The following is a 26917-nucleotide window of genomic DNA, read 5'->3' on the forward strand; positions in this document are numbered from 1 at the left end:
GTAATTTACCATAACAATGTAAATAAAGAAATTTAAACTAATAAATGGATTTAAGTTTCTTTTACCCTTTCATGAAATTCCTATTCAAAAAGCAGTAAAAAATAAAACAGAGGACATGTTAACTTAAACTATGATGTTGGAAATTAGAAGACAAAATCTTTGTATTCTGCATACTTTTCTCTATTTAGCTATAAAAATTTAAGAATCCTAAAGAAGGAAAAAAATACTAACACAGTTTTCAGGAAGATTGAAGACTTGGAATTTTGTCTGAAATGATGCAGTACAGCTGAAAATAGAAATTAGAAAATGCCTAATGAGACTCTGTGAAGTCCTCTACCTTCGGCATAGCTAGTGAATGTCTTTTTCCCATCTAGGGAAATAAAAAACTTTCTGTGATGTAGTTTCAGGATATAGTAATTATCAAAGAAAATTAATTCCATTCTTAAACTTTGTTTTTGTAGTTGATACTGAAAAAATCTTTTTTATATTCATGTATCTACGTTTAAGCAATAGTATATATATTTTTTGGGTCCAGTCGTGGGGCCTGTACTCTGGGCTTGGGCACTGTCCTTCAGATCTTCAGCTCAAGGCAAGTGCTCTATCACTTGAGCCACAGCGCCACTTCCAGCTTTTTTTTCTTTTTTGCTTATTTGGTGCTGAGGAATCGAACCCAGGGCCTCAGACATGCAAGGCAAGTGCTCTACCACTGAGCCAACTTCCCAGCCCAGCAATAGTATTTTTTAAAGTATTAAAATTTGTAATCTGAAACAAATGAACTGGAAGAGTGTTTTTACTTCTACTTATGAATGGGAATCACTTTAGAATACTAAAAAGTGACACAAAGAATTGATCATTCGATGATGTTGAGATATCAAGCTTGGCACTGGTAGCTCTGGCTTGTGATCCTAATATTCAGGAGGCTGAGATCTGCGAATCATGGTTCAAAGCAAGAAGACTTCATGAGACTTTTGTTTTCATTTAAACCCCAAAAGTTGGAAATGGAGGTATGACTCAATTGATGGAATACCAGTCTTTATAGAACAAAGGAAGTAAGAGCCCCAAACTCTGCATTCAAGCTCAGTAAAAAAAAAAAAAAAAAAAAAAGATGAAAGAAAGAAAAAAGAAAGAAAGGAAGGAAGGGAGAGAGTGAGAGAGAAGGAAGGAAGAAAAGAGAAGGAAAGAAAAAGAAGGAAAAAAGAAACTGGGAAGGAAAGAAATGATGAAAGGGAAGAGACAAAGGATGAGAAAGAAAGAAGGATGGAGGGAAGATAGGAAGTTCTGAGAAGGAGGAAAGGAACGAAAACCAAAAAAAAAAAAAAAAAAAAAGGAAAATGAAGCATCAAGGTTTGAGATTTAAGTTCCTGGATAGTGCTGCAGAATGCTTTTATCATAAAAGCAGAACACAAATGCATTTTCCTTGAGCTATTGTGGCAATTGTGTTGATGAAGCCACAGGTTAGGATCTGGACTTAGTCTACTAAAAGGTTCCTACTGGGAGACAGAAATCCCAGCAAAATACCCTAGAAAGGCGGAAGTTTGTGGTTGGCAGTCTCAGCAGGCTTCAGAGACAAGGATTATAGATCAGCCTTTGCCAGGAGAGTGGCCAGTAACAGCAAACTAGGTTCTTAGCCTCTAATCTCAGGAGAGGTGGAATGTAGTGTAGCAGAGACTTACTAAAACTGCAAATTCAAACTCAATTCAGCTGAGTCCCTAATTGAATGAGAGTTATTATCTTCCACTCTAGGTGTCTAGAAGAGAAATATCATGAAGTGCTTTAGAAAAGAGAATCAGGAGCAACCCTACAGATTTCAAATAAATAGATATGTCAAGAGGGGAAAATGTCATTCAAAGTTATATTTAAAAATGAATAAGAATAGTATGTTCATGGGTGACCTAGATATTGGAATTAGTAGTCATTGATGTTTAAAGCAACTATAAATGATTTGCTCAAGAAAATAGAGGGAAATATTAGGAAAAAAAAGAAAATATAACCTGGAATCAGCTCTATAGAAACTTCACTTACAGAAAGAATCCCAGAATTAATCAGTTCAATAGGAAAAAAATTACTTTGCTAAACATTAGCATACTCTTAAAAGTTGTGGAGTGAAATTTCACAAAACTAATAAAATAGTCAAGCAATGATATATTCTGGAAATGTTAGCATACATGTTAAATGAAAAAAGAAACAAGGACAAAATTAGCAAGAATACAGAAGATTTGAAAAAAATGCTTAAAATTTGGATCACCTTTATACTTTTAAACAAAGTAACATAAATATTAGGAAATGGTAAATTAGAAAAAAGTAGTGAAGAAATCAATAATATAAGTAGAAATCACACTAGATGTTAGTTGAATATAAGTATGAAAAGAAGTAAAACCAAATAATCAATAAATTTGAAAACTTTTTTATATAATAGAATATTATATAATAAAATTCCACAAGGATATATATTCCTAAATAAAATTTAATATTTTAAAAAACAGCATTTTGTCTTGTTTTCAATAGACTCTTGCATCGTAGTTGTTTCTTTCAGTTAATTTCCAGTAATTCAGTCTTAAGATTTTCAGTTTTCTCTTATGTATTTAAGTAATCATCTAGAAAACTTCTTTCTTTTAAAATAGTTGATGTGATCTCAGGTTTCCTGAATTTACTCTGATAATTACATGAAAAGCTGGAAGTAATATGTGAAAGATTAAAAATTAGAGTTACATTTTACAATTGCTAACTGCTGGTTTTGCTTCTGTAAACTTGCTTGCGCTAGCACTGACCCTTCCCCTCCCTGGAGATAGGGGCAGGATACGTGCAGGCTGCTAACCAGGAAACGAAACCTCGGGCCTCTGAGTCACCGCCTGCAGACCGTAGCATGACCCTAGTACATGCCTTAAAACCAGGCATTCCGGGAAAATAGCCGACCTACACATTCCTTCCTGTAAAACTTAGCCCTAATACTAGGGTGAGGCAGGATGTGATAAATCACTTGTCAAAACTAGGGAACGAACAGTTTCGGTGCATAGCGACCAGCACAGACATGTCAGGGCAAGTACTGACACGTCAGCCCCCCCTTGGCCTTGTCTACCCCGTCCGGGCGATTTAACCTGACCAATCCCTGCCTTAAGTGTAATTCAAAAATAACCAATCAATACCCTGTAACCATGCATCTCGCTTCTGTAACCTTGCTTCTGCTGCCCATACGCGCAAGTCTCCCGATAGTCTTTGTCGCCCCGGGTACCCGTGTAACCGGTTCTCAGACACTCAACCCGAACCTTGTGGATCTCGAGGTTGAGTGCACCTGGGAGCCGAGGGCTTGCCCGAATAAACCTCTTGCTGTTTGCATCCGCACAAGTGGTCTTGTTGTTCCTTGGGGAAGGGTCTCTTCAGATTGAAGGACACCCCACGCCGTCGGGGGTCTTTCATATGGAAATAAATACTAATTTTATTACTGCATAGAATGGCCGGTAGATATAAGGTCAATGTGGAAACTGGATCACACTTAAATCAGTTAAAATGAAAAATAGCATTATAAAGAGTTATAGGAAATCATGAAATAATCTGGCTAATACAATGAAATAATTTCTATGTCATTATATTGCAATAAGAAGTTGTGATATAGTCTTTTGAACTGGAATAAATTGCCTTTTGTTCTCTAAAAAACAGAAATGTATTATAAAGTACGAAGGAATGCAACTAGCACAAACCACACACACACACACACACACACACACACTAAACAAATACATGTCGTGAATAGAAAGTATAAAAAAGAACACGTCTAAAGGAGAGAAGGCCACAGCTGCATTAAATAGACCTTTTAAAACTAAACATTGTGTTTTAATTGATTTGCCTGCTGAGACAAACTCACTTTCTCCCAGAATCAAATTCTGATGTCCTACACGTTAAGTAAAAGCAAGCAAAATGCTCTCCACGTTTCCAGAGTCAAAGCAATAGCCTTCACGGAGCTTTGGAAAGCTTTCAACAAGGAGTTTTATAATAGTATTTTTCCCCAGGTGAGAAGAAATCTCTAATCACAGTGCCCTTTACTTCATTCCCCCAGGTTCCCTCCTACCTGTGCTACTGCTGAGATTCACAGCAGGAGCCTTCTGTGTAAAATTCAAAGTCGTTTTAACAAAGTTCATTGAATCTTTAGATTATTGAATTTCTTAAGTAATAAAACTTACTTTTAAGAACTTTCTCAATTAATATTACTTCCATATGAAACACTTTATCTTTCTTGACACTGTATGTACATTTGATATGTGTTCACACACACATATCTACAAATATACAATGTTATATATACATATTTAATATTCTTTAATTATAGTTCAGTTATGAATGATAAAAAATGTTTATTTTCAGCCTTTAGAATTTGAGCAAAGTAAAAAGTAAGTTTCTTATAATTTTAATTAAAATAGTTTGTAGTTTAGAAGTTAAAAAGCAATCTTTTTACATCTACCTGATTAAGTAATGAAGCCTCTCAGAATCACTTCATCTTTTCTTCCCCATTTTATACTTTAGAATGAGAGAGCCAGAAGTGAAAAAAGAAGGCATCCAAATGTTTGCAATGTAATTGTTTTAAAACAAAATATTTAAACAAAATGACTAAATATTTAAATATTTAAAATATTTAAAACAAAATATTTAATCTGTTGACTCATATATGAAATCCTAGCTTCTCAAAGTTGAAATTTTAAATATCGTTGTTCAAAACCAGCCAAGACAGAAATGTCTCAGAGACTACATTTCAATGACAGTACATCTTTAGCAGTAGTAGGGAAATTTATCATCTTCCACCCAGACATCCATTAACTTCTCTTTCACAATCTTGATTTATTTTTATACTGTCATACACCACACGAGTGTGGTAAGTAAATAAAATGATACAAGGTCAATACAAATTTCCAGAACATAGCTTTATGGCTATATTGCAAGTTTTCTATTAGCATTAAATTTACTATTTTAATAAGACCTAACCAAACTGCAGAAAGCTTAAGTGATCTTCCTGCTTATAGGAGTATAAGGAAGAAACAAGAGTCTAGTCCAGGTTCCCAGTGAACACAAAAACTTCCACCAGGTTTTTTCATGTTAAAGAACACATTCCACTGTATTTATCTGTGTCTTGTGAAGAAATGAGAACAAAACCATAATATTTCAATAGCAATTCTTCTTCATCTGTGTCTTGTCACATTATTAGTCCCTCAGAAGGGGCAAAGTACAGATCCATGAATAAATATCTAATTAAGTTCAAATTTTTTGCTGTGCTTTTTCTTTAAGAATTTTTCAATTTTATTTTATGTTCAAAATAGGCAGGGTTCTAATTTCATTCCTTACTTTTTTATGGCTAGTAAAATCTAAGGAAAACAAAACAGTGTGTATGGACAGGATTTAAGAGATTTTGGTAAATGGTGACATTCATCAATTCTCATTTCCAAGTCAACAAATATGACCTATAGTAGCAAGTCCTACTGAGAATTTCACAGGATTACAAAACCTACAGCAATAAGTGATGCGTTATCAGCATGAATGTCTGTGAAAGAGCCAACTTGCAAAACTAAATGAACAATCAAGCCAGAATAAAAATTCAATTATATGTTAATCTCTGTTTCACTGCTTCCATTATTGGCTTGGGATTTGGGAGATAATGGAGGACCATTAGGGTCAAGTGATTTTTCATTAGTATTGATAAATGCATGTTACTGTATCCATATCAGAGAAATCAATATTGATTGTGGCTTACTACTTAATAAATACGTATCACCTAAGCATAAGCTTTCTGCAAGATGGTGTTTTCTCAGCTGTGTAAAATAAATAGTGCTTGAAGGTGGCAGGTTTCTTGGCTTTTTATGTAAATGTTATTCAAATTGTTGGTATAAAACCACTGATTCTATAACTGGAGATTCAGCATGACTTCTGCACCCAAGATTTAAGAAATTCCAGTGTTAGCAGCGAACAATATCTCCAACCATATGTTATTTCTTTCCATATTTCTATTAGTTAGAATGAAGCATGATAGAACCTCGGTCTGAATTTCTACATCATCCTCTCAAATTTATTTGTAGGTTTTTAAACAAATATAAAGCAGATAAATTTTATATATGTATACATATATTTCACTTATATTAGCAAATTAATAAAAAAATTCAAAATGTTGTATTTCATGGAGCTTACAAAGGAAGAAATAAACAATAAAAGAAGATAACAAGTATTAAATATAGCTGTAGAAAAGAAATTAAGGAAAGAAAAAGAGATGATGAGTGTTATGGCTTGGATTTTGCCCATCAAAAATGCATTGAAATCCTAACCCCAGGAATTGGACTGTGTTTGGATATAGGGTTGTTGCAGAGATAATTAGTAAATACAACAGAAAAGTAGAGTGGATCTTTAATCAGTATTTGGTGCCTTTGTAAGAAGAAAAAAAAAACACACCATGCACAGCTTTTGAAAACAGAGACAGAGAATGCCATGTGAAGACAGAGGCAGACAAAGTGATAAGCCATAAGCCAGGTGCACTAAGGACCACTGACTATCATCAGGAGTTAAGAAAGGGTCATGAAAGAGGGCTCTCAGAAGTAACTACCCCTAATAAATAGTTCCTAGTACTTCCCGTTATTTTAAGTCACCCCTTCGTGGCTTTGTTATAGTATTCTTAATCAAGAAATACCACACACACACACACACACACACACACACACACACACACACACACACACACACACACACACACACACAATTACCAGTACAGATTGGAAAGAGGAAAGTGGCAGATTCATAACTTCCAAATCAATGTCTCTGTTTCCAGACATACTAGGAAGAGAGAAATTCAAATTCAAAGGTTTTGAGGCTAAGAGGTGACTCTTGTGTGGCTGCAGCAGAGACTGAAGAGAGAAATGAGTAAAGGTATATAACACATTCTTTAGCCTGTCTGACCAGAGACAAGGGTACAAAATCTTAGCTCCTTCTAGTGTTGGCATTGATAACGAGCAAGACTGGAAGCCTTTGGTAGTTTTGAGCAGAAGAGTGAGTTGTCTAGCCTATAATGTCATTGCATTGCTTCAGTATAAATTGTTACAGAGTTATCATGGATTGCACATTAATGTGGGGATCTAGGCATAGAAGCCACGGTACAAAAGTCAGTTTTAGCTATGAGAAAGGATTGTCTACCTACAGTAATTACAGATAAGAATAAATAAGAATAAATCATGGTAAAAGATAAGGTCTCTTCTGATCATTTCCATTTAATCAAGAAATTAAGGGACATTTTCTGCTTGCCTCAGACATATGGGGGTGGGCGGGAGGAGGTCGGAGATGGGAACAGATGGGAAGGGGAAACAAAGGAGGAGTCAACAATGCATGATAAGAAATGTACTCATTATCTTGCCCATGTAATTGTAACACCTCTGTACCATACTTTCACAATTAAAAAAAAAGAAATTAAGGGACATGAGCTAGAAATTACAATAGAGAAAGAAATACTGTGTATTTCATGAGAGACAATTGACTTTGAAATTATTGACCAGGAAAGAATAAACAGTCTAGAACAATAGTGTGATATTGAAGTTAGCTTTTGTGTTCTGTTTGTCATTAGGGAGTACTAATTTTAAAAGGAAGTAGTGTATAGTAGTACTGTGGATGTTTTCCCTTGTACCTGAAGTTGAAGTTAACAAGCCTGAAAAGATATGAGAATTCGATTTGACCTACCTCATCCCCTCAACTCTGATCACTTTCTTGATTCCTCGTTGCTTTCTAACAAGCTGTCTTCCTTCAATATCACTGCTGCAGTCTTAGCATTTGCTAGTTTCCTTTGCCTGTCAGTTGCATACTTTGTCAATTCTCCAGTCTTCACGAGGCTTTGGTTTGTCCACTATAAACTAAGATGATTTGCATCTTATTTACTTATATTCTATATGTATCTAACATGATAATATCTGATTAATTATGCATTTGAAATTGGTCTGATTTCTTCTCATTTCAAATAGCTTAGAAAAATGTATAATCTCTGGATTGTGGAGTATTTAGAATGTTTTTTAGGATTTTGAAGTTGAAACTTGTCTGATTTCTCCTCATTTCAAATGGCTGAAAAAGATTATGATCTCTGGGTTATATAGCATTTAGAATCTTTTTTAGGATGTTGATTTTTCATGAAACTGATAGAAGAACTCATTAGGAAATTTTGTGCTTCATCGTGCTATTTGTGACAGATGTGTTCAGGTATGATCTAGATTTTAGAAAGAGAATGGTGGAAATCATAGAAATCATTTTGAAAGTTACTGAACTGTTTCTGGCAATACATGGGAGTTTTGTTGGGTTAAAGATGAGTTAATATTGATGATAAAACTGGAAAGTAGAATAACAGAGTTTAGTGAAAGAAAAATGAATAAATGTGGTACAAGGATTATAATTTGAATTCTATGGGTGAAGAATGGAGATAAATAAAATATTCATAATTTGACTACTTTAAAGATATTTACGAAGAAAAATTCATTAGAGATGCTACCAGAGGTCTTCACGAGCCTTTTTGAAAAATGGACATTCAGATAAAGGAACACAATTTTGTAGTTAGTTATTTTCCCCACATATTTCATTAGGATTAATATGTTGTACAAGGTGGTCATTTTGATATGACCAGATCTGTTTATAATTACCTTTTTAAAAATAAATGTTACTTCTTCAAAGGGGTTTCATTATACTATTCACACATGGTATCTGTTACTTTATTACAGAGATCCAATGTATGATATAATTAGTAAATTCCATAAGCATGCCTTAAAACTGTCTTAGCTGAAAATCTGTTTTGAGGCATGCTTACAATAAAATATAGCAATGGAAGTTTATAGATAAGTTTATTTGCTTTATTCTCAGAGTCATAAAAAAGTATATACCATACCTGAAATATATATTTGTTAGTTTTATTTATGTGCAAAACCTGGGATTTTCTTCTTATTTTATCACCATCAATTAACAAATAATGATCAGTTAAATATCCCCAGTATACCCATTGTTTTTAATCCTTTTAATTTTTTAACCTGAATATTTTATGTAAGCTTAACAGTGAATTTTCTTCCAATATTCTCCATTATTTGATTGATACCATTAGATAGAAGTGCTATTTATTGTATATAACTTTAAAAAAATGTAGCTTACTAAGTACTGTGTTATGTTTGTCTTAGCCCAGTTTAGCCCAGTTAAATGACATGATATCCATTTACTGATTTAAGAGCACACAAATAAAACTAGCTTCATAGATCTTTTTTGAGAAAAGACTTTAGCAACTAATCACGTTTCAGAATTAATTTCCTCAGATCACCCAGCTTTTGCATATTTGAGCCTTTGAAATCTGGAACTGTTCTAACAAAATGAAAATCCATGCTAGTTAGTGACTATTTGAGATGGTTTGAATTCATTTTAATATATTAGCACTTCAAACTAACATCTAATTTTCAGAAAGGCTTCTTATCATATGACTACTGCAATATTATTGAAGCAGAGTGAATTAATTAGCTCTGGTAAAAGTTCCCAAGAGTTTTTATTCACACCTTAGTGAAGGAAGTTATGTTTTTTGTGTGTGTACATGTGTGTGTATGTGTGCATGTTTTGATTTTCAGCTCCGTATAGATTAGAATAGTGTCCAAACACTTGCTGAATGGTGGTGAATTGAATAAATTGTACTCTCTCTCTGCCTCTTTCTCTCTCTCTCTCTCTCTCTCTCTCTCTCTCTCTCTCTCTCTCACACACACACACACACACACACACATACAGATTAAAATGTGTAGGGAAGTTTTAAAATTCATGCTTTGTCTCCTTTGCATTTTTTCTTATAAAAATAAAGTTAAAGAAGCCAAGGTTTCTTCTTCTTTTTTTAAAATTAGAGAGCATAATCATCTGTAACAGAAAATAAATTATATCAAATATTTCATGACTGATTAGTCATGAACTAACAACTGATTTAATATATTTTACTACCCATCCTAGACTAGAAATGTTAAAAAGGGACACACATACGTGCAGATACTAATTTATTTAAAATATAATAACAGAACACTTATTACGTGGTTTTCTGTATACTAAGAAACATAAAATAATTCAAATGATCCATTATATCTTCAATGAATTCACCATACAGGATATTTTTAAAGATTTTTTTGGAAAGTTAATAGAGATAAAAATATAAGAACAATATTTAAAATGATAGATAAAAAGCATTTAGATTACATTTTTGATTAAAAAATTGACCAAATATAGTCTCTCTTATATAAAAATCATATTACTTAATATTTGAATGTGTAACCTTACCTAAAATTTGCTACTCTCACCATATAACAACTGCCATTGTTTTTCTAGTGATTATACTTAGTACAGTCTGTTCAAAGAGAATTACCATTTATCTCTAAAAATGCTATCATGACGTGTATGCTAGAGGATATGGGGCAACATCCTTGAAGTATGAAGCTCTATCATAGTACTGACAATGGTTTGTCAAGTTGAGTGAGGATAGTATGTAGCAAATTACTCAACTCTTCAACAAGAAGCAGTACATTTATTTTAACTGGCCTAGAGAATATTTTAGTTCAGTATTTAGGTTACAACTAATTACTTAAAGTATCCAGTTCAACTTGTCAAACTTGTCTTAAAATGTAGCCAATGCTCGTTTGATGAGAAGGAGAAACTTCAGGCCAGAAATATCTTCATCACATATTTAAGGCAACATTCTCAAATTGCAGAGTAACATTTTAAATAAAGTATTTTAACATGTCTGTGTTTAAGGAACTCCTCATGAAAATAATTATGTAATCAGTATGTCATTTTCTCAGAAGTATACTAATCTAGTAAGGGAAAGTGTTCTAGAGATTAAGTTAATTATTTTTATAAATCAAAAATAATCTTATAGCCTGGCACTGGTGGCTCAAGCCTGTAATCCTGGCTACACAGAAAGTTGAGATCTGAGGATCGTGGTTCAAAGCCAGTCCTGGCAGGAAAGTCTGTGAGACTCTTATCTCAAATAAACCACCAGAAAAAAAAAAACAAACCAGAAGTGGTGCTATGACTCAAGTGGTAGCGTGTTCTCCTTGAGCTGAAGAGCTGACTAACTTCACCCAGGCCCAGCTTTCAAGCCCCATAACTGGCAAAAAAAAAAAAAAAAAGAAGAAAAGAAAAGCAAAAGAAAGAAAAATATTCTTCTAGAGAGAGCAACTGAAAGGAAAGAGACAATCGATACGTATAATTCTATAGAATAATGAGTCTTTTTCTCTCTTGTAAATATGCTTAAGATTTTATTCAATTAACCAATCATTGTGATGGACTCCTCTGAGTGTTACTACAAAAAGACCGAATGAAATAATTGAATAACTGAAGCTAAAAGAACTTGTAGCATAATAATGACTGAATATAAGTGTGATGCATTATTAGCATGACATATTTGACATTATCTTTATACCTTAATTATAGCCATAGAGTTGCTCAATTTTTATGTGTTCAGTATGATTTCCAGTAATTAGCAAATAAATAAGAATAAAGGCCATCAGAAAAATAGATCTCTCAGATTGTTTATTTGTCTAAGACACGGTATTCACCTATTAATTCTTCACTGTGTTCTTGCAACTTTATTTCATGTTTTGTAGAAAATAAAAAAATATCCTTCAGGCAAAAAATAAGAAAAGTGATTTATGAGAATATAATGCAAATAATAGTAAATACATACAAATTACCTTTAAGATGAAAAATCCAAGTCCAGAGCAAGAGCCAGTGATGCACACTGACTGGAAAGGAAAACAGGGGAAGGATTTTAGAGATTTTGCAAGAAGAAATTTCTGTGAGTTACACATGCTTTTACACAGAGCTTGGCATTCGCTGTTTCTCCTAGTCCTTGCACGTATTTCACCAAGAACCTGCATGGCTCATTTCCTCATATCATCAGGCCTCTTCAAAAATCCTTCCATAGGTGAAATTGTCAGAATTATACTGGAGTCACTTGTGTCAGATTCTGGCAAAATGCAACTGGGGACTGGCATAAAGGAAAGGTTCTCACATGTGCATTCCCTGATAACAGAAACTGTAACAGAAATGTTTCCAATGCACAGAATTTTGAGCTCAAGGACCACCTAGAATGTATTCAAAAATCCTAGCCATACTTACAGTCTTGAAAGGTCAATCCAACAAAGCAATCTGTGATGTCTTCAACTGTAAACAATTGTGAAACAAGCTCTCATATAATGCTACAATGATCAGTTAGCCATCGTTCATAACAACATTCTCCAGAGAAACCTTAAATTTTCCATTGTTGGTTGTATATGCCAGAGGTCATCTCAGCCTGTGTCTCCTCAGATTTTAACCCTTTATTTATTTCTTAATAAGATTTCCTATGATAAATGACTCTATTTATTTTTTCTTGGATATTGACATCTAAAAGGAGCATAGTTCCCAATTTTCATTAGCCCTTCCTTCTCTTACTTCATTTTCTTTCATAACTCTTTAAATTACCAGCAAACACAGGTGAGCTATAAATTTGGGGGGCCTGCTTCAAACCAGAATATTGTAGGCATGAGGTAATGATGTGAGTGTTCTATTCATCTCTATCCCTCCTGCAGCAGCTAAGTTATGATGCGAATGTCACAGCCATTAAACAACTGTATGAATGAGGCTGGTCTAAAGAGGTAAAAATATATTTAATTTCCAAACAGTTTACCTCACCATCTTATGGAGTGTTAAGAGTATTTTTGAATTGAGTCTTAAAGTAAAATAATCACACTTTTGTAGATGCTGAAAAGATTGAACTCTGTGGGAGATAATAGATTTGACTCTATTTAACAAAAGAATCCAAACATGAGAAGAAGAAATGAAGTCATGATTGAAAATGACTCAAATAAGTGCTAAATGAAGGAAGAAAAATGTCAGGACTTTGACCTAAAGTGAAAGTTGTACACATAACAAATAATTTCTCATGAGTAATACCATAACAAAAATTAAATCAATTTGCTAGAAAAACAATTCTGCTTAAATACAATTAACATTTTTCTTTCTCTTCTCTATGTACGTATGAATGTATGTATGCGTATGGGTGTGTTGTATACATGTAAAATAGGAAGAAAAATAGAAAAACCTTTATGTCACTATAGTAGATGATAACAGATTGTTTTGGTATAAAAGTGAAGGGGATGTTGGAGGTGTAGCTCAGTGATAAATTGCTTGCCTAGAAAATCTCTGAAACTGATCACAGTATAGCAAAAACAGAAACAAAAGAAAGAGAGAAAAGTAGGAAAAATAGCATTAAAAAAACTTCACTAGCCAGTGGCTCACGCTGTAAACTGGAGAAACCAGAGGTACGCAGGAGGCTGAGATCTGAGGATCACAGTTTGAGCCAGCATAGGTGGGAATATTAAGATATTCTTTGTTCCTTCCATTTTTAAATATATATTTTTATTTATTTTCAGGTAGTTGTCCAAAGGAGTTGCAATTCAACAGAGCAATTTATGAATACAATGTGCTATAAAAAGAGAATCAGTGTCACCCCTTTTAACATTCCCACCCTTGGATCTGGGAAGGTGGCTTGCCTTGCATACATGAGGCCCTGGGTTTGATTACTAAGCATCACAAAAGCAAAAAAAGCCAAAGTGGTGCTGTGGCTCAAGTGATAGATTTCTAGCCTGGAGCTGAAGAGCTCAGGGACAGTGCCTAGGCCCAGAGTTCAGGCTCATGAACAAAATAAAATAAAGTTAACATTCTCAACCACCTCTTCACACTATCCCTTCCTTCCCTTTTCTTAATTTTGTAGGTTTTATTTGATTTTTTTTCATTTAACAAAGAAAATTATGTACATAATGCATCTTGATCTAGTCATCCCTTCAAGATCATCATCCACATACTCCTTATTTTTCTCAGTTCTGTGACATATACATTGCATTATTGTCTACATTCTACTTATTTCCCCCATTCATTCTTCTGCCCCCCTCTTCTTGACCCACTCTGTCTCTTGCAAGTATATATTTTCTAGTATTCATTTTGGTAGGCTTTGCCTTAGCCTTTCCAAATAATTATATTATTTACATTTTTCATAGATTCTATTATACTTCACTTAATTCATCTATACCTGCTTGGTGCCACCCAGTGTTTTTACCTATATTTATAAGCACATTCTAGTTTCAACTCAGGAGGGAAAGCATGCAACCTGTGTTTCTCAGGGTCTGGTGTAGTTCACCTAATGTAATCCTTTTCAAGTCTTTCCATTTCCTTATGTATGGTTCAATATCATTATTTCTAATGGATAAGTAGAATTCCACTGTAGATACACCATAACCAAGATATGGTCAAACCAGATGCCCCTCAATGGATGAATGGTGCAAGGAAATATGAGATTCTTATCTCCATTAATCCACCAAAGTTTGAAAGTGGAGCTGTGCTTCAAGTGGTATCTAGTACTAGCCTTGAGAAAAAGAACCTCAGGGACAGCACCCAGACTGCTGAGTACAAGCTCCAGGACAAACAGAAATAGAAAAAGAAAGAAAGAAAGAAAGAAAGAAAGAAAGAAAGAAAGAAAGAAAGAAAGAAAGAAAGAAAGAAAGAAAGAAAGAAAGAGAAAGAAAGAAAGAAAAAGAAAGAAAGAAAGAAGGAAAGAGAAAGAAAGAAAGAAAGAAAGACAGAAAGAAAGAAAGAAAGAAAGAAAGAAAGAAAGGAAGACAGAAAGAAAGGAAGAAAGAAAGGAAGGAGGAAAGAAAGGAAGGAGGAAAGAAAGGAAGGAAGGAAGGAAGGAAGGAAGAAAGAAAGGAAGGAAGGAAGAAGGAAAGAAGGGAACAAAAATTTTCTAACAAAGATGCTATCAGAACAAAGTTAGAAAGCACAATACAATTGATAGAGATAGAATATTTCTCTGAACATGAAATATTACATTTGAGTGTATATGGAATATTTAATTAAATGAAAATCCAAGAAATTCTAAAATATTGAAATAAAAACATTGATTACATTCTACAACTGTAATGGTTATGAGATAGGAAAAGGTAAGGTTAAGAAAACCTCAATAAGCAATTATATAAATATCTACCAAGAAAAAGTCAAAAGAATTGAAAATTAAAGATTGCCCAGCAGGAAAAATTGAGCATTGTGGCAAAAATGTTTAATCAAGACAAATAGTACTAAATTAATTTCTTAGAAAAAAGATGAAAACCAAGGATATAGCCAGTCTTTAATATTTTTGAAAAAAATCACAAGAAGAAAACATAAAGGGATACACATTGAAAAATGTTACACATAAAACAAAAAAAAATCAATGAATAAAAAACCCCTAAAATGCAAAATATTAAGTAAATTGTTGTTTCTTTCATGAGATTAATATAGTTACAAAACACTATAATTATAGTAACTATAAAAAGACAACTTGTGCATATTGAAAATCATATGGAATGTGTTCTATGTAAGATTTTATGAATTATACTATGAAAATTATATAAGAAAATATTTTCATAAGTACTTTGGATGATACATTTGGAATAGAAAAATTTCTAATAAAACAATTCCATTGACAGTAGTCTCAGAAATCTGAGTATAAAGTTAACCACAGACATGAAAAAAATTCTACAAGGGGAAAGAAAAGATAAAAAAGAAAGAAAAAAGTAGGAAGGAAGGAGAGAGTTAAAGGAAGGAAGGAAGAAAAGAAAGGAAGAGGGAGGGAAGAGGGGAAGGAGGGATGGAGGGAGGAAGACACCAGAAGATATAACGATATTTTATGATCATGGACTAGATGAATTTGATTGTTTTGCTTTGTTTTGTTTTTCTAGTCCTAGGGCTGGAACTTATAGCCAGGGCACTGTCCCTGAGCTTCTTTTGTTCAAGGCTAACACTCTACCACTTGAACCACAGCGCCACTTCTAGATTTTTTTTTTATGTGGTACTGAGGAACAGAACCCAGGGCATCATGCATGCTAGGCAAGCACTCTACCACTAGCCACATTCCCAACTCTGGACTAGAAGGTCTATCAAAACAACCTACAAATTCAATACAGTACTCACCAGAAGCTCAACACCATTCCCTACGTAATTGAAAAATCAGCTCTAAGATGTATAATAAAGCATATTTTCATGGATAGTGACAGCATTTCTGGTCAAAAAAGCAATTCTGTGAGTATCACAATACCAGAGTTCAAACTGCATTACAGAATCATAACAACATATAGCAAATACTTAACTGGGGGAAACTCAGTGCTGGCATGCCAGTTTACAGCTGTCAGTTTTAGTTAGGAACTTCACACTTCCTCTGAGTTTCAGTTCAGCTTATATTCTTTTCCATTTTTCCTTTCTTTTCTTTTAATTTCTGGGAATTTCAGGTTATCAATTCATCTAGAGTTATTCTAACCCATTTTGAACTGTGATGCAGTGACTTTGTTTTGCAGCTCAATTCCATTTTATTACTTCCAAGAAGCAGATTTACTCAGTCTTGCAGTTTTCTATTATGTTATTTTGTTTGAGAACAATTTGGATTTTCATGCTTTTGTATTTTTCTGAGTGACTTTATATTAGTTTTTCTTCTATTTTTAGTAATCTCTTTTTTTATTTACATTTTGTTCTTTTTCATCAAAACATTTAAACTTTTCTTCTGTCTTGCATGTTTTAGATGCTAGTGAGATTGTATTCTAAGTATAGTGGAATTTGTGTATCTTTGGCATCTTGATGTGTAAATAAACAATTACTGGGATTATGTTATTGCATTTGGCACACATATGGAGAAAAGAGAACACAGCCCACAGAACTTACTTGAGGTTTAACTGAAGTTTTCTAAATGGTATTCACAAATGATTATAATTACAATTTTCTTCTAGAAGAAAGTGAATTATAACATTCATTTTCTGATTGTCTCTTGCACTCACAAGAAGTGTAAAATTGTTCATATAGGGTAGGCTTTTATGTGTCATCCAGTTTTCTTCCATTGGAGAAAGATTGGATGTAAATTATAGATACTACAAACAGTAATGACACTGAATTCACCTAGCTTGCTAGTATTTGGATAAAGCCCTACTGAATAAATGTGAGAAAGGATGACATTCATGTACCCAAGTCATACCTGAAGGAAAAGCTACACTGTTTAAAAAAATAAGGAAAAAAATGAATAAATTAATTTTCAGTTTACATTAACTCTAAATTAAACAAACATATTTGATCATTTAAAGGAGAATAATTTTATTGCTTTATTACAACATTATTAGGATTAAGGTATCTAGTATTTTTGATGAATTTCTTTTCTAAAACATGGTACTGTATGGAAAGGACTCTTTGAGGTCATCTAAAATACTAAGAATCTCAGATTCTCATTTCCTACCTAGGCTGGCTTCAAACCATGATCCTCAGATCTCAGGTTTCTGATTAGCTATGATTAAAGTAGGAGCCATCAGTATAGAAGGTTTTTTTTTCCTTTTTTTTGTCTGTAGTGGGGCTTGAACTCTGAGCCTGAACTCTGGGCTGTCCTTGCGCTCTTCAGCTCAAGGCAAATGCTCAACTGCTTGAACCACAGCACCACTTCCAGTTTTCTAGTTGTTTATCGGAGATGAGAGTCTCATGGACTTTCCTGCCCAGGCTGGCTTTGAACTGTGATCCTCAGATCTCAGCCTCCTGAGTAGCTAGGATTATAGGTGTGAGCCACCGGCACCCAGCAGCATAGAATATTTTATATATGCATCCTTGATTTCTATCTTGGTAGCTATCCCCTCTACTCTGGGAACTTTTTGTCAAATAGTTTGAATATCATACAAGCTTTCACATAGCCTTGGGAAGCATTAATTTACTTTCCCAAGATTATAATATTTTTAATGAACTAAAAAATAAAAAGTACTGTTTTTATTAATATATTTAATATGAGAGTAATTCTAGATGTATTTTAAATAATTGCAAAACTTTCAACATATAGATTTAATATTAACTTATATATATGTATATTTTTTCTCAGTTGTGGAGCTTGAACTCTGGGCCTGGGTGCTGTCCCTCAGCTCTTCAGCTCAAGGCTAATGCTCTACCACTTGACGTACAGTACCACTTCCGGTTTTCTGGTGGTTTATTGGAGATAAGAATTTCTCGGACTTTCCTGCTGGGGCTGGCTTGAACCGTGATCCTCAGATCTCAGCCACCTGAGTAGCTAGGATTACAGGCATGAGCCACGGGCACCCATCTTTTTTATTATTTATTTAGTTTTTTGTGCCTATAACAATGCTTGTATTCAAGGCTTTGAGCTCTTGATTGGATTTTTCACTCAAAACTGAAGCTTTATCACTTGAGCCACAACGCCACTTCTGGCTTTTGCCTGGTTAATTGGTGATGAGAGTCTAATGGACTTTTCAGTCTTGGCTGGCTTTGAAAAATGACCTTTAGATCTCATCAGCTAGGGTTGCAGGCTTAAGCCATGATCAAACAGCAAAATACATAAAATTTTTACATGCATGACTAACAATTTCTAAATGTGCTAGTAAAATAATTTGTTCCTAAAACTGTACTTATGTTGAATAATATTTTTGTTGATTTAAATAGCAGTCACTAATGCCTAAAATAAAATTAGATGTATATGTGTTAACCTTTAATAATTACAAAATACAATAGGTATTTTGAATAAATAATTGTCTGAAAACTCCTCTACCATGGAATAGTAACTATGGCTTCCCTGAAATCAGTTAATATCTACCAATATATTTCAACAAATTAAAAATTAATTAACCTTGGGGTTGGGAAGGTGGCTCAGTGGTACAGCGCTTGCCTTGCATGCATGAGGCCCTGGGTTCGATTCCTCAGCACCACATAAGCAAAAAGAAGATAAAAAGCCGGAAGTGGCGCTGTGGCTCAAGTGGTAGAGTGCTAGCCTTGAGCTGAAGAGCTGAGGGACAGCGCCCAGGCCCAGAGTTCAGGCCCCACAACCGGACCCAAAAACAAAACAAAAAAATACAAAAAAAATTAATTAACCTTGACCTGAATAATTACATTTCAATAATTAAAAAAAATTTCGTTTCTATCCACAATTTTGTTTTAGTATTTAGTATTTGTATATGTACTTAGCAGCTAATATGCAGTATTAAAGTTACCTATATAGGATAATAAAAAATTATATTTTTACTAAGTATACCTATCATATTAAGAAAAGAAGCAGGTGTATATGAACTCTGTCATACTTCAAATATCTTAAAGTTATCAGTTTATAGAAATTCTACAAAGAATAACTTGAATTATTTAAATGAAAATTTCAAGCTGATCATGATTAATATTTTTTCAAGAATTTGTGATCAGGATCACAAAGAAGAGCACTAAATAATTCATTAATGACATTCAACAAATAAAAATCCATGTAACTTTGGTTCTTATGTGTATGATCTTAGCTCCTTAGGAAGCTGGGCTAGAAGAATTCTGTTTTGAGCCCAGTCTGTGCAGGAAAGTTTCAAGACCCTTTCTCCACCTGTACATGGACACAATGATGCGCACCAATCATTACACACTCCGTGGGATGAGGAGAATTGGAAAATCATGGTTCCAGAGTAGCCCAGGAAGAAAACTTTAAGAGACTCCATTTTATTGGAATATAGGGAAGCTAGACAATATGGCAATCTTCTGATATCTCAGCATTTATTGGAGGACTAAAGTAGTCCAGGAGGTTGCCCAGGATGGAATCAAATTCCTATCTAAAAAAGAATCAACAAAGAGTATAGTGGAGGCATGACTCAGAGGTGAAGTGCCAGCCTAGCAAGCACAAGTGCCTGACATCAAATCTCATTGTGATAAAAAAGAAAAATAAATGAAACACAAGAGTAGTAAATCCTAACATTTTCTTTCAAACAATATCATATTAGTCCCTTGCAATGGTGGCCTTAAGTTGACTAGACCTGATGAACCAACATAAGCAAAGTCTCTATCATTTCCATTGATACATTTGTAGTGTCCAGCAGGAAATGAAATGTAGCAAATTTAAGACCCTTCAACCTTTATAGGCTGGGGTAGGGTGTTGGAGGAGTCAAGATGCTCATCTTTAAGCACAAGTTGATCTGGCCTCTCTCAACAAAAAGGAATATGTAATGGAATGTACAAACACATACCATCTGTATGACGTAAAATGTCCTCGTTAAGACTGTGGCCCAGAAGAGAAGGCTTTGCAACAGGCCCAGACTCGGGTATAAGTTGTTCTGACATTGAGTTCCATTATCCTACACATCCAATGATGTTTGGCCATGGCAAAGAAGAGGAATGCTAGTTAGAGCCTTTACTATGTGTATGAATCACTGTGCAAGTACTTGAATTTTGGCAAAAATCCTGATACTATTTAAGGAAAATATGACCCTACTCATTTTTGAAATAAATTTCTTAGCTTTATACAGGGCCTTGAGTGGAGATTGATCACTTATTTATAGGTTACAAGTCATGATGCAGCTTGTGCTATCCATCTTGAATTATTATCTCATTCACCAAGCCATAAAGTTGTATGTTAGTATAAGCATTTCATTATCACAAAGAAGTGGAATAAAAGCAGGGCTTGTAGACAAATTATTTATATGAAAAAAGTTCCTTGAAATATCCACTGTCCATCCTGCTGTCAGGATATCTCTATACAAGTGGACATCAATGAGTATTTGAGAAGTTTTGTGGGCAGTTGACTGAAGAATGGAATAATTAGGTATGGTTTACAGATAGTTTTGCATAGTCTACAGCTAACACGCACATGAAAGTAGTCAATTGATTCTACAGCCAACCTTCTGTATCTCCCTGAAAAAAAAGGTAAATGACAGTTCTTTTGATGGTCAGGACCGAAAATAGAGACACCAATTGTTCTCTTTACTAAGGAGAAATGGCCAAATATATGATGATGTACTGATATATGAGACAATGACAAGATTTTACTTAGTAGAATAGCTTAGAACTTGAAAATATTAGATGGACTCATTGGATGATTGGAATTTTTTAACAAGGTAAGTTATTAATGAGGTATCTGCATGGACTTATCCAGGTGAAGAAGAGCCACGAGTAAGTGTGTATACTTCTCATAAAAATGACGACATCTGTGAATTACCACAGGAATGCTCACCTGAAAGTGACCTCAGCAAAGGAGGAAGTTAGATGATAAGAATCATACCTTTTCTCCCAAGAACAGATATCTATGCTTGTTTAGAGAATCCAATCATCTACTTAGTCTATCAATCTGTTGTTTCTCAATGGGTTCATGGGCAAAGTAGTCAGAGATGCAAGACAGTGGTTATATATAAGTTCAGCATCATACATTCTCCTTGCCAATGTTGACCTGCCAATAACTCCTGCTAAACATCTGGTCTGCAATAGCAGACACTAACACTGAGTTCCCAGTAGTCCACCATTCCCTGAGGAAGACCATCTCCATTGGGGAAGGGTTGATGAAATTTCATTTGAATATGTACATACTTTAAATACAGATTTACTTTCTTGCACAAAAAGCTTTTGCTCAAAGTAGGATAAAAATGTACTCATGATGGAGTACAAAAAAATGTACTCATGATGGAGTACAAAAAAATGTACTCATGATGGAGTAACAATGCTTTTGATCCAGAAACTCACATCACAGAAAATGAAGTATAGAAACAGTTGTATGCTCATGGAATTCCCTGCCATGTGATGGCATGAATTCTTGCCATTGACATACTATCCCAATTCAATGAATAAGGGAACAGAGGATCAGCTGTTTGAAGGCCCAATTATAGTTGCTACTACTTGGCAATACCATATAAGACTGAGGCATGGTCCTATGTACCGTTTTGGAATCAGCCTTTAATCCACAGCATTTTTCTTCCATAGCTAGGAGTCACCAGTATAGAGGTAAAAAGTACAAATGGAAGAGCTATTGCTCATTAACCCTCAGAACCTACTAGAAAGTTTTTGCTTGTGAGCTTCTGTTTTGATAGTGTAGAGGTCTTTCTGAAGAGGAAAATATTTCACAGTAATATCATTGAACTAGAAGTTAACCATGCTGCAGGCCATTTTGGATTCCTCCTGCTTCTGTATTAACAGGAAAAGAAAGGGCTGTGCTACTGGGGAGGGTGATTTTGAATAATATAGGAAATTTGACTTCTACTCTACCATGGATGGAAGGAAGAATTTTTTTGTGAATCCAGGTCATCACAGGGTATCTTACTATTATCATACCTGAGAATGACATCTATGGAAAGTATAAGAACTCAACAAAGTCAACACTGGCTCCTAGACCTATAATCCAAACTGCCCAAGTGGCTGCAGTCTGAGTATCACAATTCTAAACCAAATTGGGCAGGAAAGGCTATAAGACTCTTCCTTTCAATTAACTACCAAAGACATGAAAATGGAGCAGTGGCCTAAGAGGTAGAGTTCTAGACTTAAGTGGAATTACTCAAAGGTAGTATCCAGGTCCTGAGATCAAGCCCTATGACCAGACCAATTGTCAATGTTAAAGAGATTCATTAAAGGTTTTATTTCTTCATTTATACTTACTCTGATTTTATCTTAAGCCCAATTTTAATAGATCATTGATTTTAGAATTTATTACTTTCTAATATAAGCATTTAGTGGTATAAATGAAATGGCCCTCTGGACATTGATTAAGGTGTCTCCACCAGTTTTATGTTCTTTTTAGAATCCAACTCACACAGTTTTATTGTGTTTTGTAATTGATTCATAGAGGAATGGTTATCTTACAGTTGTTTAAGATTTCTCAAATAGTCCTGATTAAATTCCATGCCAGGGGTTTGAACACAAGTTCTTTTACATTTACAAAGGTTCTTTACCCTTGGTGTACACCACAGACCCTTCATTCATTATTGTTTATTTATTTATCTATCTATTTATTTTTCCAACAGGGTCCTCTGTTTTTTACCCAGGCCAGGATCACAATTTTTCTATATAGGTGATCGATCTCCTGCATAGCTGGGATTGCATTTGCATAGCACTATACTAGTTAAGTGTGAATTAAGTTGAGAGGAGAGCTTGCTAACTTGTTTTTTATTTTTTTCACCCAACTTGGCCTTCAAAAATGCAATTTTTGCCTCTGAAATTACAGGAATGTTTAGGTACAAAGTTAGAAAGTCCTTAACTCGAGGAATAAAACAAAACAAAACTGTTGAGCATGGTAATACATGCTTGTAATCCTCCCAATGAGAGGTTCAGGTAGAAGAATTAAGGTCCATTCTGACCTGTGCAAAAGTTTTGAACCCCTAAGTGAAGAATACTTAAACATTAGAAATTACTTATGGATATAGCTCAGTAGTGGAGCACTGCCTAGCAAGCAAAAGACCATGAATTCTAATCAGTTATTTTTTAAAGGGGGGTGGGAGAAGAAGACAAAGAAGGGGAAGAAGAAGGAGGAGGAAGAGGAAGAAGAGAAGGAGGAGGACAATGACGAGGAGGAGGAGGAAGGAGAAGGATGAGGATGAGGAAGACAAGGAGAAATGAAACTTGTCATTAATTTACAAGTTTCCAAGACAGGGTCTATTATTTTAGATGTCTTCAAGAAGAAGAAAAGAATGGAGGCAGGGAGAGAGGGATAGGTGGAGAGAGAGAGAGAGAGAGAGAGAGAGAGAGAGAGAGAGTGCACAAAGAGGGAGGAAGGGAAAGAGGGAGAAAGTAAGGGGTGGAGAAAGAGAAAGAGAAATGGTAATCAGTGAATAAAAGACTAGATGAGAAAAATATCTGAAAACACACACACATGAAGTAAGACTTATATAATAGCTATTTCAAAAAACCCAAAAAGTACAAAGAAGGCAGGGAGAGAAGGAATTGGGGAGAATGAGAGAGGGTGGGGAGGAAAAAAGGGAGAAAGGGAAAAAGAGAGGGATGGAGAGAAATTATAATCAGTGAATACAATCTTAGATAAAAAGGTCTAAAAACATATACATGAAGTAAGACTTGTATGGTATCTAAAAAGATGTTCCTTCTATTTCCATTTCCTTCCTGAATCTTACCCACCTGGATACAAGGATTTATTGCTGTTGCTTTCATAGATGTGAATGCAAGTGGTTTCAGACCTTAGGTTGCCTCACTTATTTTATTTTATTTTTGTAAATTATAACTTATTAATTGAGAGAAAATACTTATGAAACACATTTTAAAATAATCATAAGTTCTGAGAAGAGTTATTTGCCATGCAAGAAAAAAATGTGTATAAAGATTTGATTTGTATAAAGATTTGATTTAAGTTTTACTCAAATCCTTAAATAGTGATGATGTCATTGACGTGGACTCTCATACAAAGGAGGGACTATCTACCACAAAAGGGATTTGAAGACCAGGGACTGTAAATATCCAGGCTAATGTCAGTCATAATCACACAAATGATATAAAACCAGTACTGCATGCCACAAAGGAGCTCCACATTCACCTAGTTGTTTTGCTTTAGAATTCCTAGGTGAAAGCCAACAGAGGGTGCAAGATGTAGCACAAAGTGTTTTGCATTCACATTCTGGGTTCATTCTGGGTGCTCATGGACAAGCTCTTGTAGTGCACCCAGCTTCCCTACTAAGCAGGACACTTCTAGCCATCTCCAGTCACCTACAAAGCCACAGCAATGTCCAGTCAGATAGTATGTTTCCACAAGCCCAGCCATAACAACTTCTTTGTAATTTTGTGAGCCCACAATGCTTTGCTCTCTCTCCCACATTTCTGTGTCTATATTCTTTACAGTTATTCTTATTTTATTAGCCAACCCTGTAGTACTCCAATACTTTCCTATAGTTCATAGTTCTTTCTATTGAACTTCCCTCTTGTTTAAATTACTGTGTAGTTTCTTTCCCCTGACTAATCTGTGACGATACACCATCCAAAGCCATCTGTCTTCTAAGGATTATTAAGACTGGCTCTTAGCTTTACATTTCCTGATAGAATGGAGGTCCATGTCTTATATCTTTGCAGCCGGGACACATTTAGCCAAGGATCAATACTCTGAAGATTAACGACTGCTTTAGTACACAAAAGTATTTAATAGGGTCTTTTTAAACATAATTCTAAGGCATTTCTCTTCTGGTCTATTTTCCAGAAGACAAATTCTTTAGTATTAGGTCATTTAGAACCTGCTTGAAGACTGTACAGAATAGAAGTTGGTGCCTGTTCATAATATATTAAATATATTGCAAGAACCCCATGTATATATATAGTGCATATAAAACGCATATATATGTGGATATATATATATATATGTATATATATATATATATAATATATATCGATATGTATAGTGATATAGTGGAAATGCAAGCCAGGAGTTCTAAGCAGTGTTGTGGCCTGGCCAGAGACTAGAACACAGTTGGCCAAGAAAATTTACAAGTTTTACATAAATTTATTATATAATTTTAAAGTTTTCTTTTCCTTTTTTTTACTTTTGTTAAGTGTTGAAGATGTTGTTTTTTAATTTTTATTTTTTATTGTGAACATACTGTACAGAGGGGTTACAATTACATGGGCAAGATAATGAGTACATTTCTTATCAAGCATTGTAGCCTCCTCCTTTGTTTACCCTTCGCATCCCTTCCCAACCTCCCCCCCCCCCCCCGCCCTCCCACCCGATCTTCCCCCCCCCACCAAAGTTGTAAAGATCATTTTCGACATGACAACTTGTAATTCTCATTGCTGCAACAGGTCCACCTGTATCCTTATTTAAATGACTTGTTTTTCCCCTTCCCCTCCACATATTATACCGACATCAAATACAGTGAAAGCAGGGGTTATACTGTGGGGGAGGGACATACAAACTAACAAAGAAATAATCTTATAAATGTGTTAGAAACAAACGCATGAAAGAAAAAAAAACATTTAAATACATATCTAAGAGTTCATTTTCCTAACATCACCCTATCTGACCTTTCCTGCTTGACTCATACATATACTAGATATTGCAAATAAGGGAAACCATGGACCTATGTTTCTTTGGGCTTGGCTTACTTCAGTTAATATAATTGTTTCCACGTCTTTCCATTTCCTAACAAATGGGGCAATGTCATTCTTTCTGATGGAGGCATAGAATTCCATTGTGTTTATATACCACATTTTCTTGATCCATTCATCTACTGAGGGGCATCTGGGTTGGTCCCATATCTTAGCTATAGTAAATAATGCTGCAATAAACATAGTTGTGCTGGTAGCTTTAGTGTGGTCTTGTTTGTAAACATTTGGGTAAATGCCCAATAGTGGGATTGCTGGGTCATAGGGGAGCTCTATATGAAGTCTTTTGAGGAACCTCCATTCTACTTTCCAAAGTAGTTGAACAAATTTACACTACCACCAACAATGAAATAAGGTTCCCTTCTGTCCACACTACGGATTGGGAGAAGATCTTCACTAGCCATACAATGGACAAGGGTCTCATATCTAAAATATACTTGGAACTCAAAAAATTAAATCCCCAACAACAAATCCTCAAAGAAACAACTGCTTATGGGGCTGGGAAGGTGGCTCAGTGGTAGAGCGCTTGCCTTGCATGCCTGAGGCCCTGGGTTCGATTCCTCAGCACCACATAAGCAAAAAAAAAAAGAAAAAAAGCCAGAAGTGGTGCTGTGGCTCAAGTGGTAGAGCACTAGCCTTGAGCTGAAGAGCTAAGGGACAGCGCCCAGGCCCAGAGTTCAGGCCTCACGACCGGACTTCCCCACCCCCCCCCAAAAAAAGAAGAAACAACTGCTTGATAAATAAGTGGGCTAAAAACTTAAAGAGAAACTTCTCTGAAGAAGAAAGAAGGATGGCCAATAGACACATGAAGAAATGCTCAATCTCCCTAGCCATAAAAGGAATGCAAATCTGAGATACCACCTCACCCCAGTTAGAATGACAAAAATCAAGAACTCTAATAACAACAGATGCTGGAGGGGATGTGGACAGAAGATGTTGTTTTAAGTGTCAGAATTTAGGGACCATATTAGAATGTGAGAATGTTTACCATGGTTTAAAATACTAGAGAATGTTCATTTATTTGTTGTTTTTCTGGTATTAAGGC

This window comes from Dipodomys spectabilis, unplaced genomic scaffold (assembly GCF_019054845.1).
Source record: "Dipodomys spectabilis isolate Male_0828 unplaced genomic scaffold, ASM1905484v1 ptg000522l, whole genome shotgun sequence".
NCBI classification, from domain to species: domain Eukaryota; kingdom Metazoa; phylum Chordata; class Mammalia; order Rodentia; family Heteromyidae; genus Dipodomys; species Dipodomys spectabilis.